The sequence below is a fragment of the Bison bison genome, unplaced genomic scaffold (genome assembly GCF_000754665.1).
Source record: "Bison bison bison isolate TAMUID 2011002044 unplaced genomic scaffold, Bison_UMD1.0 scf7180017864448, whole genome shotgun sequence".
NCBI classification, from domain to species: Eukaryota; Metazoa; Chordata; class Mammalia; order Artiodactyla; family Bovidae; genus Bison; species Bison bison.
In genome coordinates, this window is record NW_011495010.1 from 18873 (window position 1) to 19838 (window position 966).

A 966-nucleotide genomic window follows, 5' to 3' on the forward strand; every position below is an offset into this window, starting at 1 on the left:
GCTCAGCCCAGCAAAGCCCAGCCCAGCCCAACCCAGCTCAGCCCAGCTCACCCACTCCACACTGCTCAGGCCAGCTCAGGCCAGCTCAACCCAGCCCAGCCCAGCTCACACACTCTGCCCAGCACAGACCAGAAAAGCTCAGCTCAGCTCAGCCCAGCAAAGCCCAGCCCAGCCCAACCCAGCTCAGCCCAGCTCACCCACTCCACACTGCTCAGGCCAGCTCAGGCCAGCTCAACCCAGCCCAGCCCAGCTCACACACTCTGCCCAGCACAGACCAGAAAAGCTCAGCTCAGCTCAGCCCAGCAAAGCCCAGCCCAGCCCAACCCAGCTCAGCCCAGCTCACCCACTCCACACTGCTCAGGCCAGCTCAGGCCAGCTCAACCCAGCCCAGCCCAGCTCACACACTCTGCCCAGCACAGACCAGAAAAGCTCAGCTCAGCTCAGCCCAGCAAAGCCCAACCCAGCCCAGCTCAGCCCAGCTCACCCACTCCACCCTGCTCAGGCCAGCTCAGCCCAGCTCAACCGAGCCCAGCCCAGCTCACCCGCTCAGCTCAGCCCAGCCCAGCCCAGCCCAGCCCAGCTCACACACTTGGCCCACCTCAGCCACTCCATTCAGCTCAGCGCAGCTCAACCCAGCTCAGCGCAGCTCAACCTAGCTCAGCCAAGCTAACCCACTCCACCCAGCTCAGCCCAGCTCGCCCACTCTGCCCAGCTCAACCCAGCTCAGCTCAGCCCAGCCCAGCCCAGCCCAGCTCACCCACTCCACCCAGCTCAACCCAACTCAACCCGGCTCAGGCCAGCTCAACCCAGCTCAGCCCAGCTCACACACACTGCCCAGCTCAGCCCAGCAAAGCTCAGCCCAGCTCAGCTCAGCCCAGCCCAGCTAAGCCCAGCTCAACTCAGCCTAACCCAGCTTAGCTCAGCTCACCCACTCCTCCCAGCTCCGCTCAGCCCAGCCCAGCTCAG

General features: G+C 65.2%; 1 gene segment (V, D, J or C); it reads right to left on the bottom strand.

Moving 5' to 3' along the window:
* The window catches only part of LOC105002290, a 9689-nt gene that overhangs the window by 4850 nt on the left and 3873 nt on the right, over positions 1–966 (bottom strand).